Below are 16497 nucleotides of genomic sequence, written 5' to 3' on the forward strand. Positions count from 1 at the left end.
TAGGATTAACTTTTTAATGTAAAAATGTGGTTTTTCGTTAAAGTGAACAGTACCGAAAACTTTTTGTTAAAGTTCTCTATTTTATATGCCTTAGCCTATTCCCAAAGGCATGCTATTGAATGAAGATACACATATTGTAGGTTTAATGTTTTGTTGCCATATCCTTTTGTACGTATAATTGTCCACAGTGCTAAAATTTAAAAACTTCCACTGAGTGCATTTATAAGTAGGGGGCATAAGACAGTCTTGAACTATTGATACCAAAAGGTATGGTAATTGGTTCAAAGATTTTTCAGTGTACTGAGAACACGGTTCAATACAGTAAGCGTCATAATATAATTATGACTACTTTTTTCTTTCTAAATCCATTCGTAACTAGCCGGTTTAGGTTATAAAGAGGAAGTTACCGCAAATAGAACACCTGCAAAGGCTTGTGACATTTGGACCAGTTTCAATAGGTGGAAGCTGTATGGGCGTTTTTGTTGGCTTGTATAATTGACAAGGGTTTTGATGCGGTTCGTGTAGAATCGGACTCCAAATGTCTTGTAGATATGATTAATGACAAAACTCAACCAAATGTTGCGATAAAGCTCTTCAATTTGATATTCATTGTGTGAACCAGCAATTGAGGTCAGTAGAATTCCTTTTTGTTCCTCATGTTTGTAATATGGCAGCTAGTGATTGTTTTTGTCTCGTGGGAAGGTGCCTTTCATACTTGCGATTGTTTTGAGCTAAAGTAGTTTTTTAACACTTTGACTTCTGAAGTAAACATTTTGATTCGAATTTAATGAAATTCTTACCTTGGAAAAAAAAATTAGTTGTTGCGTTTTCAATTTCCCTTCATATGAAGACCGACTATATTGAGTTATATATCGACACTATCGATAACAACTAGAATGTTATGTTTCTTTTTTTAGAGTAATGCTAGGGAAACTAAATTTGTAGACAAAATTTATAAACTAAATGATGTGAAAGTTGATGATTGGATGATTACTTAAGCGTTGATAAACGTGCTAATTTTCTATTGGTGACACATTATTTAGTTTGCAAATTTTTTCTACAAATTTAGTCTCCTTAGCATTACTTTTTTTTTCCTTTTTTTATAATAATTTTTTTATCTTAATTTCCTCTCTACATTCTATCTCTATTCTATTTGCAACAGATTATTCTCCAACCAGATCTATATATACAATAATTCTTAAGCACATGAATTTAGTTCGTTTCGCTTAATTATCATAAACGTACCACTCAGAAGAACCCAACTGATATGAGATTGGTTTGCATGGAAGCTATGCAAACGACACAATGAATTGACTAGCATTCGTGGTTAAAGAATGTTATTTCACATTGAAAATTTGACAGAATGAATTATAATATTAACTTATATTGAATGGTTCTACTCTTAATGCACCAAATTTTTTTTGTAAAAAATGACACTTATTTCATTATGCAGGTGGCTAGGTTGAAATAATATCGGTGTGAATACTACTCACTAGCCCGACTCCAAATCTTTACATTAGTGACAGTTGTAACATCACACTCTCTTTCTCTATAACCTAATTTTCACAACCACAAATTGAATCCTTGTATGGTCAAGTTCTATGAGATATTAAGCATATATAGCAGACAATTTTATGGTGTCGGGGCATTGAAATTGACTAGTGGTTCCATTGATTTTGACATCCTCCATCACACACGCACTATGTCTTCTTCTTTTCAGAAAACATAAGGGACCCTTCAGCCATGAGAAAGCTTTTTCTTTACAGCTCCCACTTTTTAAGTGCAAAGTCATTTCGATAACTAAGCCCTCTCCAAAGTTTCTTTCTCCATGAGTGTGAGTAAACATGCCTTCTCCACCATTAATCTACAGAATTATTTAACTTAGTCTGCGATTAGAAAAATAGGATTTGCTTCACACTTCATTGTCAAGAGCTTATTAATATCTTCCTCACTGTTGGAGAGACTAAAAGTTGCAATCATTATAATTAATTTATTAATTAACCCAATGGGTCAAATTTGTGACTAATAAGATCTACTAATTATCAATTTATTAGCGTGCCGTCCACGTATAAAAGAAATAAAATAATGATTTAATTAGAGCGAAACTACGTCTTAATTTTATCTTTTGTGTTTAGCCTATGATTGAACGACCATCACCTTTTATGATAAATCTGCTAGATTGCCACTATTGCATGCTTCCAAGAGCTGAGCATGCATATTAGATTAATTGGATACTTAACTCTATGTCACGAATTCATTTGATTTAATACCAAATGACCCTTGTGGAAGTGGAGTCACGGGCAACCGAACGTTGAGCAAAGTGTCGCAACCGATAGTTAAAGAGAGAATGAGTTCTGAGAAGGTACTGGTGGGATAACTGACAATTAACTAACGTTTCTAAATTCATAGAGCATGATAGGGTTACGGATTTGAACGTGATGATACGTGCAATAGCAGTAAAAGGAAGAGAGAAGGATCATCAACGAATGTCCAAAGATCATGACCGACAAGAAAGGCTTTAAGCTGATGAAGGAGAAAAAGGTAATTAAACCCGGGTGGTTTGAGAAAGTGAGCGGTATTGAGGCCAAAAAGAGAGAAACTAAAAGGAGACACTAGCATTAGGAAGCTAGGGTTTGAGGAAGGTGAACTTCTATAAGAGCAAGTCCACCGGGGACTTGTAGGCCGACACCCAACACCATTTTTGTCCCAGCACCCAACCAATCCCCTCCAGCCCATGTGGATAGGATGGCACCCCAGCCCAAGCTGGTCTTCAGGCTAGCCCAAAATCGACAGATCCATGGGACGGCCTACTTGAGGTCATGCTGACGCCAGCGTGATGTCGTAGGCAGTTTAATTTTTTTTTTTGCGCCAGGCGCGTGCAAAACACACACGCGTGGCCGCACATCCCTACAAGAAAACTTGGGGGTGGCCCACTAGTGCAGGCGCACTTAGGGATCTGATGGGGGAGGCCACATGTTTGTTTCTGGGCTGTTGGATTTCCAACAGTAAAAAAAATTTGAATTTGACATCCAACGGCTAGTGACGTGGCTTGAATTGGACAGTTCGATCCAAAGATCAACGGTCCACGTTTTTTCCCTAAAAATTAAAAAGATAAAAATAAAAATAAAAATGCACAATGGTCAGAATTATGATCATCGGCCACCTGTCAACGTATAGGCCGTTGGATTTGAATCTTTTTCAAATCCAACGGTCCAGATTAATTAAGTAAATTAAAATTTACAAAAAATTAATTAAAAATTGTTAAAAAATACAGAAAAAATTTAAAAATTTAATTTATTTTTTCTATAAATACGTAACCCTCATCTTCCACCTTACACCACATTTCAATATTTCTACCAAAGCTTACATACAATTTTTGGGAGAAAAAATGACTACGTGCAAGCTCATCGAGGATATTATGTTGTGTGAATGCTAGGTTCACACTACTCATGACTCGATTATGGGTAATGAGATGGATAAACGAGAAATGTGGAGTAAAATTACGAAAGTGTTTTGCGATGTACATGGAAAAGACGCCAGAAGTAGTCAAGGTCTTCAAGGTCGTTGGAAAAAACTCAATGCATCATTTACTTGTTGGAAAAACGCCATCTCTCATTCTTCCGGTAATCTACGTAATGGGACAAGTTTAGCGGATCGGGTGACAATATTTTTATTTATTTATATGCATTCCACCCGCATCAATATTTTAATTTATCTATTTGTGTATTTTATAATATTGTCTTATCCCACATTTATAGACACTACAAGCACAAGCATTCTACAATTCGAAGAACCATAACAAATCATTCAACAAATGGGAATGTTGGCAAATTGTCAAAGATTGCTCCAGATACAGTATTATGGCAACCGGTCCAGAAGTTGTCATGCACGACATTAGTCTACACAGTTCGCTAGAGGCAGACATAGCCGAACAAGAAGGCGAGACATTGGAAGAGACGGAAGGGACGCCTGAAGAAGTGCCGGAAACCCAACCGACTCGCCAGTCCCTCAGGCCTCAAGGTAAAAAGGCATAAAAAAAAGGCAGTTCTTCCAAAAATGACTACACTAAATATATGGACGAACTTGCTCGCCAAGGTGAACTGAACATGGCGCGGGAAGCAACTAGAGATGAGGAAAAAGCTGCGACTATGACAGCAATATTAGCAGCTACTGAGAGATGTGATGCAGCGGCTAAGAGACAAAGAGAAATACTTAATCGAGAGAACGAGAAGATTAGAAAAGCACTTAATCGAGAAAATGAGATGCTTAGAGAAGAAAGGATGGCTTAAGCATATCGTGGCACTATGAACAAGCCTCTAGTAGGACTCTCTTCGAATTCAAAATATTTTTGTACTTCCGAAAAAAGAGACGTGGCGCGAAGGTGGCATGCAAGAGATGCGGAAACAAGTGGAGGGGGTTCTAGCTACACAGATCCTAGCAACGAAGATCCTAGCACCACATATCCTAGCTCCACAGACTTTGTATAATTTCGTATTTATTTGTAGTAATTTATTTAATTTCGTCTTAATTCTTAGTACTTTATGTAATTTCATCTTTATTTTTAGTACTTTATGTAATTTCTTATTTATTTTTATTAATTGATGTAATTTGTTATTTATTATTAGTACTTTGTGTAATTTCTTTATTATTTTATAAAAAAATTAATAATATTTTAAATGGGCTGGGTGCCGGCGCATTTTGTAAGGGTGGAGATGCATTTGGCCTATTATTGTTCATTGGAGTCTATTACTGTTCGCTGAGTGGATTAAATAGGCTGGGTATTAGCGCATTCGTTTTAGGGGTGGAGTTGCTCTAAGGAGAAGGGGATGCATATGTAGGGTTCCGAGAGATATTATAGAGGAACATAACTTATACCGTGTAGAAAATTTATTCTCACTGATTCAATTGGTATTATGATAAAAATGAACAAATATGGTTTTACAAAAAACACTAGAATGCGTACCATTTAATTTAATGGTCCTATGGTTTCCTGACCCATATATATTACATCAAGATTATGTTAAGTAGGAATTTACAACTGGTACACATAAGAAGATTTAAAGAGCAAGGCCTCTAAAATTGACACATCCCGACCTGGAAAGGTCGAAGCATGCTGGCCATCACCGTGAGGTGACGTAACCATAAGAGTAAGTGATGTAAAAGTGAATAATTTCAAGACTAATGGAAACTAATTATACTAAATAGTGAAAGAGTGCGCAATCATGGTAAGAACCCACTACAATTATTCAAAGCGTAATAGACAGTGAGACTACAGAAGAGTAGTCAAAACAACTAAGTACCCATGATAAGTTACGTCTAAACAGAAGAGAATGTCAGAATTGCCGTGATTCCTCGAGTGCCACAAAGAGTACAGCTATCTAGGTCCTGGAGGGGCGAAAAACAAAGTTGAGTGAGTCAGCAAAACAATGCTTATACGAAATCCTTTATTTTCGAATACACTAACCCTTTGCCGTAAAACAAGTATAGTTTCCTTAAAACATACTACGTAGGTATGTCAACAATAAATCAACAGCATTGTAATAATATTATAACCAGAAATATGCCAAGTCATGATGTATCGAATGCCACAATAATATTATCATATGATAATCAAGTATAGCTAGGTGCTCATCCATCTAAGCTAGCACACGAGTTCTGACAGATAATTTCTAACACAAACAAGACTGGGTGTAATCAATATGCTTTAGTACTACGATCACGTGAAGGTTGTTGCAAAAGCACGGTCACATACAAGTCGGATTGCCTAATGCAATCTATTTGACAAGACTGGCACCTAATTTAGATCCAAGACGAGCAAACGGTACGATGTGAACATACATGTGAAGGATTGGCCCTGGCCATGGGGCGAGTATTAACACCAGTGCAGTAAGATGAACATGTACAAATATATATATATGAATGTTGTTTGTACCATACTTAGGGCCTCCGTATTTAGACCTCGTATAAATACTCGTGGGACTCAAGTGTAATTATGTAATAAATGAAGGGGCAAATATGTAATAAGTAAGGAGCCCTTAGTCTATAAAGGGGACTCCTCACCCTCACAATCCTCAAGCCTCACTCTCCTCATTAAGGAGGCCAAATCTTAGGCTATGGGAAGAGAACACACAAAAAATAGGATAGAGAGCACACTGCCTCTAGCCTTCTTGTATATTCACCATTCAGAGTGAAACAATATCAACATCAGTGTGGACGTAGCCCAAACATTGAGGTGAACCATAATACATCTTGTGTTCTTTACTTTCTTGCAGATTCACAGTCGGATTTACGTTGTTCCAAGACCTCTCCGGTTTTGTGCATCAACATTTGGCGCCATTTGTGGGAATCGACACGAAAAGCTATGTCGGTTCTCTTTCATTTTTTTCATCTCACCACCGTGAAACCTCACCACAATCTCCACCTTGAATCTGCAAAACCCAAGAAACCAAAACCCCTCTCTCTGTGGCCAAATTCTCCAAGCAGCCCAGACACAACACCAACAGAACCAAAATCTCTTTCTCTATCTCTCTCCATTTTATACTCCTTGCAGATTGCATAATTTAATTGAAGCTTTCTCAAATATATTTCCATATTTTATTTCCTTCTCAGAAAGGCGGGATTTTTGTGTCTACATGTGTATCCATCTATGCATATATATTATTACACATGCTAGCCGACGATGACGACGCTGGTGATCACAGCGAGGCAATGCTTGAAGGATGAGGCGGCACGTGCTTTGGACGATGCCGTTGTTGTAGCACACTGGTGGAGCCACGCCCAGACAACGTTGTTACATGTTGTCTCAACCTTGCTTTCCTTGCCGTCCTTAGCCTTCCGCGACGCCTGCGCCCACGCTAGGAGCAGGGCGTACTCCTCACGCCTATAGTTCTGGGCTCTCGAGCTCTCCGTCGGAGTTTCCTTAGACAGGTTACCGTCGTCCAAGGCACAGAATGAGCCTCAGGTCTCGAACTCGCTCATAACGGTGATCAAGCGGTCTCAGGCGAACCAGAGGCAACATCCGGAGAGCTTTCATTTGCACCAGATTCACAGCTAGCAGCAAGCAGCATCGCTTTTGAAGGTTGAGCTAAAACACTTTGTTTTATCTATTTTGGACGACCTGATTGTGAGTCGGGTCTTCGGAGAAGCCGGGTTTCATAGCTGTGATATAAAGTTCGTGATTATTCACCTGCCGGTCAGGCAATCCACCTGGTTTCCTGGGACCCGGTGCCCGCCCATTTTCCTGTGCAACTTAACGGACTCGAACCCTGCCCTACCCAAATTCAGCTTCCTTTTTTCCAAGTTCGAAGATAGAGACGAGAACTCCAGCAGAATAGCCGATGTGTTGGTTAGAAAGAGTAGGAAAATCTACTGCTAATCGGCGTTTGTGCCGACGACGCTCTAAAGAGCTCCACCGAGGCCGTGCAGAAGGGTAAAGCAGGGATTTTTCCAGCTGAAATCGATAACTTTAGCTTGGTATCCATCGAGAATGAGGTTTTTGAGTTCGTCATTAATGGCGGAAGCAAGGAGGAGATGGGTTCTTCCATCAATCTCTTGGCAATTGCTCAACTCTTTCCGTCAAGCACTCACCCATGATCTGATCGAAGTCTCATTCAACAATTGGGAAGCCTGCAGAAAGTGATCCTTTGAACCAGACAACCAGTGAAGCTGAACACAATCATGATGTTAGAAATCGATCCTTCAATCATGATGTTCGAAAAAGAAAAAGGAGGATGGGCTAAATGTGGGTTGTACTAGTTGTTAAGAGAATATTTCAGAAAAAGAAAAAGGGAAGAAATGAGTAGAAAGGAGAAGTGACAAGAATAAAAGTAGAAAGTCAGTGAGCTGGAAATGTAAGTGCGGGAGATCATTGCAAGCATCCAATGCAATCTCCTCAGATTTCATGGGCATCGACCACCAGTAAAGCAAAAGTAGAAAAAGGGAGAAAAATAATGAAAAAGGAAAGATGTATGAAGATGAAGAAAAGCCGAGGAGGAAGTGGAAAGCATGGCACACCCATACCCACTGTCATTAATGAATATTTTATTAAGTTATCTTCTGCAAACTGGAGTAATTATTGTATAGTTATCCTGATGTGTAAAGAAGACCAAAAAAAAAGTACGTCCACTACTCCAAAATTATTTGGCAGCCTACAGCTATTATCACCAACCAGGTGATAAAAAGTATGTCCAGTACTCCAAAATTATTCGACAGCCTGCTGCTATTATCACCAACCAGGTGATAAAAAGTACATCCAGTAATCCAAATTTATTCGGCAGCCTGCCGTTATAATCACCAACCAGGTGATCAAAAGTACGTCTAGTACTCCAAAATTATTCGGCAGCCTGCCGCTATTATCACTAACTAGGTGATCAAAAGTTCGTCCAGTACTCCAAAAAAAAATAAAAGTAAAATAAAAATCATACATGAGCATCAATTATGACAATCACCATCATACATGAGCATCACTCATGTCAATTATACATAAACATTCATAAGCACCACTCAAGTCAACATTCATGAGCATCACTCATGTCAATCAACATAAACATTCATGAGCATCACTCATGTCAATCAGCTTTGAAAGCTTCATTTACAGAGCTTCAACCTCAAAGCTTCACTTTAAAAGCTTCACCTACAAAGCTTCAGTGCATGGTATACAAAGACCGCCTCCAAACAGCCGCCACTTCGGCCCATACATGGATTGAATTTAAAGTCTCCAACCAATAGCCTCTATTGACTAAAGACTTGGGAGATTGCACTATGTACCAATATATTAGGCTTCCACAACTGGGCCTCATGAAAAATACATGGGGGACTCTAGCCCATTATTTATGTACTGAGGAGCGAACCTTATTCTATAAAAGAGACTCCCTCACTTTCATTAGAGAGCACCCATTATTCATGTATTAAGGAGCGAACCCTTATTCTATAAAAGGGACTCCCTCACCATCATTAGAGAGCATCGCTGCCAGCTGAGCAACCGCCTCGCCGCGAGTATCACTTCTAACCCATCATTTATGTATTGAGGAGCGAGCCCTTATTCTATGAAATGGACTCCCTCACCTTCAACGCCACAAGCCAAGTCAACCAAGGCAACATAAGCCACAAGTAGAGCAACCTCGCAACATGTGCTACTTCTAGTTGAGCATCATTTCAGATTGGGCAACGCCTTATATTGAGTATCAGTTCTAGACGATATCTAGGTACTTCGGCCCACACATGGACTGAATTTCAAGTCTCCAGCCAAAAGACTCTTTTGACTAAAGACTTGGGGGACTACTGTTTGTACCATACTTAGGGCCTCCATATTTAGACCTCGTATAAATACTCGGGGGACTCAATTGTAATTATGTAAATGGGCAAATATGTAATAAGTGAGGAGCCCTTAGTCTATAAAAGGGACTCCTCACCCTTACAATCCTCAAGCCTCACTCTCCTCATTAAGGAGGCCAAATCTTAGGCCATGGGAAGAGAGCACACAGAAAATAGGCTAAAGAGCACACTGCCTCTAGCCTTCTTGTATATTCACCATTCAGAATGAAACAATATCGACATCAATGTGGACGTAGCCTGAACATTAGGGTGAACCACGATACATCTTGTGTTCTTTACTTTCTTGCAGATTCACGGTCGGATTTACATTGTTCCAAGACCCCTCCGGTTTTGTGCATCAACAAATGTCATGACAGTAATATCTTAACCTTATAGCAGCATTCATCACAATTATACCACAATAACGGATACTTGGCAATATAAGCGTAAAAGTGAAGTAAATACGCATTTATGGAAACTATAATTATGTATAAGTATAAAAACAAACTGCCCACTCACTAGTGCATCGCTGGGTCGTAGCCCCCGAGGCTAGCTTGGCCTCGAACGTCCTCGGGATACATTTCCTTTATATGTGAAATAACTAAAATAGAATTAATTAAAGCACATATACAGAAACATAAATAAAACCCCCATAGTTTGCTCAAACTTAGGGTTTAAATATACCATCGTGACTTACTCGATGTCACCAACATCCCTAAATTTTTAAAATAATTTTTGGACGGCTCACGCGCCCCTACGCATTGGCAATGGCACCGCCAGACACACCCCTATGCGTAGGCCAGTGCCGTCAGGAATATTCCACTTAATATTCCATTAAAAGCTAACATAAGTTAACGGCGTTACCTGACGCCGTCAGGAATATTTCGTCAACTCTGATGGAATATTTTGTCTCCTTCTCCAGTTCTCCTCGCCATCGCCGCCGTCCACCTCCGTCTGCAACTTGGTTTTTCGCCAGATTTCTGAAAAAATTTCAAACTCACTATTCTCATTCATTTCTCAACGATTTTTTATGTACTTTATATGGATTTGAAGCTCGTGAAGAGTAGAATGGCATTATACCTGTTTGGAGTCCAAAAAGTGTATGGATGTCGTCGGAAAAAGCCTCGAAAATTCTGGCCAAAAGTGAACTCTTCGAAACTCAATCGTTTCACTTCCAAATTTCTCCCAAATTGTTATAGGAGCCTTAAGGAGTTGCGTAGAAGCCTCCCCAAGCTTCAAAACTTCCTAACTCGCTCGAAAACACGTCGAACTTAGTTTGCCCAAGTTCGACGTTGAAAACTCATCCATTCCAGGTTTCAAGAACTTGATTATGTTCGTGAGGACGAGATGAACATGAAAATGAGATTCTTGGGGTCGATCCGCAAGCTTTGAAGCTCGTTTAAGGGTTTGCAGAGAAGAAGAGAGTACACAGGAGAGAGAGAAGAGAGAGAGAGAGAGTTCCTTTTCCCTTTTTCTGATTGGAGGACATAAATGAGGGAATGGATGAGATTGGTGAGAAAGTGAAATAATGGAGGAGGGTGCACAGGATGGGCTAAATAAAAGCTAGGGATAGGGTTTTGGATTTTGTACAGAAAAGAGTATCGAAAATCTATCCGGAATAGTGTTTTCACACTGATAAAGTGTACATAGACTCGCAACAACGTGTACAATTTAAATGCAATAACGAGAAATAAAATAAAAGCGATATGAATACGTCCACGTCACTTGCCAATAAGGGCGTAACCGTCAATACACATACTAGGGGATAAATTACATAGGATAAATTAGGGATGGTCGTCACAAAAATCATCCATAAAAACCCGTTGGGTTCTCTAATACTATATTTAGATGAAGAAATTTAAAATTACTATGGAATTTTAAAATGACGGCATTTTATTTTCTATAATTTATGAATTTTCTTGTTTGGTTATCCTAAAAGAACAATGAAATTAAATACAGAATTTGTTATTTTTAAACTCTCAATCATAAAAATTGGGAATGACACCTATTTACATAAAATTTAAACTTGGGAATTGAGGTCTCAAATTCCAAGTTTTTTTTTTTCCACCTAGAAATTCTATATTTCTATGTTGATGAATCTAAACAAGGGAATTAGTGCATGTCAATTTATAACTTATGACTTTTATCTAAATTCCAAGTTTATTTTCCTGATTCATATAGTGTAAGAGCATGTCTTCTTGGACAACCTTTTCATTTGGACCTACTCGTGCAACTTTGTATTTTCTTTTGTCATGATGCATTGTTGAAAGGTGATCTGAACTATTGAATTACTTGGTCACCTTTTAAAGACCATATATGTAAAAAAAAAAAAATTAATTAAATAAGAGAGTTTTTAGTGATTGAACAATAATTCAATAAATAGGTGCATCATGTCAATTAAACATTGAAATTGTGACAATATTAATCAGATGGTTTTAATAATATTTGACTTGGTTCGTGTCTTGTAGAGTTGACCTTTATAAAGTGACCTAGAGAATAGACAAGTCAAATCATCAATTATAAGATCGTCAAAATAGATGAGAAATTAAAAGGAAGATCCAACCACTTAGTGTTACGGCCTAGTAGTATTCATCTTCACTTGTAAGTGAGAGGTTTTAGGTTCGATTATCACCAAAGACGAATTTGAACCATATTTTTGCTAGCCCATTGTGAGGCTAAGCCCACCTCCCTCTTTAATGTAGATATTATCGTTTGTTAAAAAAAAAAAAAAAGAAGAAGAAGATCCAAACTAGAAGATTGCTAGCATACCATTTATTTGCTTTGGTTTTTCGTATTTTTGTGCCTGAAACTGTTGCAACGTATTTATAGAGGTTTTGGTTTTGGCTAAAGAAAAGTAATTTTGTGCATCAAACTGTTGCAACATGGGCCAACACATCCCCCCAAAACAATGCATACAAATCCAACGGGCACAATCGGAAAAGTATCTCTACTTTTGTTACATGACAAATAAAGTTCTTTCTATTGCCTTTTTAAAAAAAAAACAATATTTATTTACACTGAAAGGGAGGAGGGTGGGTCCTCATAATGAACTTAAACCTCTCACTTACAAGTGAAGATGAACACCGCTGAACCGTAGTACTAAGTGACATTTATATTACCCTTTAAACATAAGCCTCTATTTTCCTTTCTTCAAAAGAAATGACAACTGATGGTAAAACACGGTTATGCATAAGCCTCTATTTTGACAAAGTTATATATTCTTATTCTCCCATGAATGCGAGGAAGTTTGCTTCTTTAACCAAACAACTTCCTCTACCAAGTAATCCTCTGAATTTGTCTTCCTAATAATTCCTTTCTTAAGGTTTGAGAACCAATAGGACGATGAAAAATCCAAGCGGAGGAACATAATTACGCTAAAAGACTGTAATTAAGTTAAAAATTAAGAATATTCCATAAAGATTATCAGGGTTAGCCCAAGGGATATAGTTGAGTGAGAAAATGCGTTAGGATTAAGTTAGGTCAAAAGTTCAATTCTTTTCCGTTATAACAAAATATAACAATATGAATGTGGCTCCGAACCAAGTAATAATGCATAAACTTACATTATTCACAAAGAATTTAATCTTCTATGATTTCAATTATTGTCTCCCACTTGATTGAAATATTATATTATTGTCGCGTTTTAACTAAAAATATATATGTTCCCATGAGAAGATGAATGTAGTCGCTCAATGGGATGATGATATCTTGAAAGTGAATGATTTGTTAAGCCATGCCTTCCAGCTACTCACTGATCCCTTTGGAGCTGTTATCTCTGCCTTTCTTTCTGCAATATTATTCTGCACTTGCCTCTGCTTCTTGGACAGCACAAAGTTTCCTTCCCCCACGAGATCCTATGGTTTCCCAGGGACTTAAAGCTACAAGTTGATTCTAATTAGCTCCAGTTAACAACAAAAACAAAGTGGAACTCATTGAAGAAATTCATTATTTCTCAACAACAAACCACAGTTTAATACTTATAAATTATTTCTATTATTCCTTTTAATGAGGATTTCTCTAAATGCATGAAACCGCATTTTATTATGTGTATAACCCTAGTTAAATTGCGGTTTTATGGATTTACATCCAATGACAAACCACTTTCAAATTGATAACAATGAAATAAAAATAAGTAGAAATGGGAATGCTAGCTTTGCCGCTGCAGCTTCACGAAGTCGAAAAAGACATATCAATATAAATCACAAGAATTAGAACTCATCATCATAAGACAAACATCCAAAATAACACTTGAAAATGAAAATATTGTTGGCAGTTTGATTTGATATGTGTTTCTGAGAGCATACCATCAGATCATGCATAAGTGCAGTGTAGAAGGAAATCCTTGACATTGGAACCAAGAACACGTAGCCGGCCTTCGCTGGCGTGGGAATTGAAAGCAGTGTCGATCACTTGAGCTACAAGATCATCCTCCCTTACCACTAACCTTATCGGTCCTGCACTTCCAAGAACATTAACTGTGATAAAAAAGAAAACCTGTTCATCTTCAAGGTATGAGCAGCATCAGTATTGGTCTTCTTATGCTTCTGTAAATTAATTCTCTCCAAAACCTTCATCTTCAGCATTCTTTGTTACCCTTTTTTTGCCTTCTCCTTTTCGCTGTACGAGTTTTTTTAGACAAACCCAAGTAAGCATAACAAAACGAAACACGAAAAATGAATCTCGGGCGAAAGAAAGAGATTTGGTGTTCAGGGGTGAAGGCCAAGGCAGCGGTAGTACCAAGCTTGTCTGCAAGAATCAAAGGAGGAGGACAGCGCGCGAAGGGCATATGCCCAAAAGTCCTCTGAGAAAGGAAAGGAAGGAAGTACATGAAGAAACCAGAAGTCTCCACGATTCAAGACTCAAAGACTACAAGAAGAGGGAAAGAAATCTAAGGTGTTTTCTGGAAAGAAGAATATCTTCAGCAGACATGAAAAGCTAGCATCGTACAAAACATATGCCTACAACTTCCGTTTATGTTGTTAAACCAGTGTACGAAAAAGGAAGCAGATCCTCTGCTCGGATTTATACACATACGACACTTACTGCGGATTCGTAGCAACATCGTATATGTGTTCAAAGGCAAATATATTTTCGCACTGTGACAGATAGTACAACAATTTTAAGATGTTATAGTAATCGATAATAAATTTTAGTTCCTGGGCCTTGGTTACATAAATTTTGTGTTTCACAAATACTGGAGGCAGATACCAGGGAGAGATCTGGTACTGCATGTCGTGATTCTTAAAGGCAAACAGAGGCCCAATTCTACTCCATAAGGAAAGTTTGGTTAAATTTGAAAACGGATTTCTGCACATTTTTTTCACCTACAGACGGTAGAGCTCGTCCGATTTTTTCTTAATTTCTAATATTTCTCAACAATAGATCTTAAAAATCAAAGTTGTACCCGTTCCCCCCTGTTACCTTCACTTCATAGCCTGATTAATGCGCTTTTCAAAGCGCACTTCTAAGTCCCTTCGTCAAGCTAGAGTTTGTTTCTCGGGATGGTCTGGGATCAGCGCAGGCTGCGAAGTCAAAGTAGTTGTGAGGCACCGAAGGTGTCCATGTGGAAAGCCATCGCCATTGTATAATACTTCCTAACTAGAAACCAATAAAAATGTCTAACGTCGAAATCATACATTGTGTAGAGACAGAAACTATCCCACATCTTCCTTCCTAATATCTACTTATTTATTACAATTTTGAGAAGAAAAAAAAAGTGCTCCTTAATTTTGAAAGTGATTTTTGCACATGTAACATCCCACATCGTCCAGGGGAGTGGATCCTGTAAGCCTTATATGTATATTCTCATCTCTACCAGCACGAGGCCTTTTGGGAGCTAACTGGCTTCGGGTTCCTTAGGAACTCCGATGTTAAGCGAGAAAGGGGTCAGAGCATTCCTAGGATGGGTGACTCACTGGGAAGTTATGCTCGTGTGAGTTCCTAGAAACAAAACCGTGAGGGCGTGATCGGGGCCCAAAACGGACAATATCGTGCTATGACGGAGTCGAGCCCGGGATATGGTGGGGGCCAGGGCTGGGATGTGTCAATTTGGTATTAGAGCCAATCCTTGGCCGGAAGTGTGCCGACGAGGACGTCGGGCCCCTAAGGGGGGTGGATTGTAACATCCCACATAGTCCAGGAGAGTGGATCATATATATGTTCCTATCTCCTCACTGGCTTCGGGTTCTGTAGGAACTCCGAAGTTAAGCGAGAAAGGGGCCAGAGCATTCTGAGGATGGGGGGCCAGAGCATTCTGAGGATGGGTGATCCACTGTGAAGTTTTACTCTTGTGAGTTCCCAGAAACAAAACCGTGAGGGCGTGGTCGAGCCCTAAAGTGGACAATATCGTGCTACGGCGGAGTCGAGCCCGGGCCGGAATGTGTCAGCACATGTCTTCTTTTCGCGTGCATACTCTAGAATGCATTTGGTCATTAAATTAAAGAAATCAAATCAAATTCTAAAAACATAAATAAATAGATATATGGAATTTGACGTGGAGTGGACCTTACAACCAGTCCTCAGTTTTAGCAAAAAATGGTGATGCCTTTGGAAAATGTTTTGTACGCATGATCTATGAGGTACAAATGTGACCTAGACATAATGGTCAACCTTATTATCCGCATTGCACCTACTGTTCAATGCTTGGTCACCAAAATTTAGCATAATCCAAAACAACTAAAGGCTTAAGTTAAATTACAAATCTTAATACGACAACCACCAAAAATTGAGATCTAGCCATCATAGAATCCGTTGTATCTAACCATGAAGAAATTGTAAAAGAACAGACGAATCTGAAGAAGATTCAATCGCAAACAATTCAACCTCACAAAATAACAAATAAGAGTCGTGATTTGGTATAATACAGGAAGCACACGAGCAAATCACATCAAAGTTTTTCATAATAAATTTGAGTCCTCGTTCGTGTGAATCTATGACTAGAAATTAGAAAGAAAATGAGAGTGGTATTCCTTTCCTACTCTATTTTGGTATGGAACGATTTTAGAATTCCTATCATACTTTTTGGAACAATTTTGGTATCCACAAACCACACAAAGGAGTTTCCTTTCCTATGTTGTCAGCTACCCATTTTTAAATAAAATTGAAAAAGGAGATAAAAGACAGGGAAATATCCCAAACTGAGATAATTTCTTAATTTTGGGATAAGAATAGGACAAACCGGTTATG

The 16497-nt window shown here is 38.4% G+C and overlaps 1 pseudogene; it reads right to left on the minus strand.

Annotated features, from left to right (window-relative positions):
- Nucleotides 1-12827: 12827 nt before the first annotated feature.
- On the minus strand, nt 12828-14918 carry LOC126634450 (uncharacterized; annotated as a pseudogene).
- Nucleotides 14919-16497: the final 1579 nt, after the last annotated feature.

This window comes from Malus sylvestris, chromosome 9, assembly GCF_916048215.2.
Source record: "Malus sylvestris chromosome 9, drMalSylv7.2, whole genome shotgun sequence".
Lineage (NCBI taxonomy): Eukaryota > Viridiplantae > Streptophyta > Magnoliopsida > Rosales > Rosaceae > Malus > Malus sylvestris.